Below are 543 nucleotides of genomic sequence, written 5' to 3'. Positions count from 1 at the left end.
TGGACTGCAATTCCCACAGTGTAACAGCTCTCTTCCCACTTCCTTCTTGTGGTTATCTCTTCCCTGTGTCCTTCTTTCCTGTGCGATCCTGCCCCACCTCCGACCCCAGTGATCTCCCTGTGCAAACACTGCCCTTCTGTTCTCATGATTGATCTTAAATCTTTCTAAGGAGTGTATCTACCTGATGTAAAACGTTCACCCCATATGCCTATCTGTTGTTTGGCTGGAAGCCACAGGAGTGAGTTCATTTCCAGACCTGACGGGTAGTAAGTAGGGGCCATCTGACCACTCACTTCATTCCAGCCCCACTGACCTTGATGTCCCTCACACCTGCCAAGCCTGTCCCTCAGGGGCTTTGCCCTTGCTCTTCTCTCTGCCTGGAGTGTTCTGCCCCCAGTCAACCCAGGGCTGCCTCCTGTTCTCATTTGGGCCTCTGCCTGTATTGACACCTCCTCAGAGATGCCTTCCTTCAGCCCCCACCCTTTTGCCTCCAAACCCAAAACCAAACTCACTGCCATCGAGTGGATTCTGATTCACAGTGTT

Source organism: Orycteropus afer, unplaced genomic scaffold (genome assembly GCF_000298275.1).
Source record: "Orycteropus afer afer isolate SDZICR_OR568_19922 unplaced genomic scaffold, OryAfe1.0 scaffold00099, whole genome shotgun sequence".
NCBI classification, from domain to species: Eukaryota; Metazoa; Chordata; class Mammalia; order Tubulidentata; family Orycteropodidae; genus Orycteropus; species Orycteropus afer.
The sequence above is the reverse complement of the archived record's forward strand: the minus strand, read 5'-3'. Positions refer to the sequence as shown.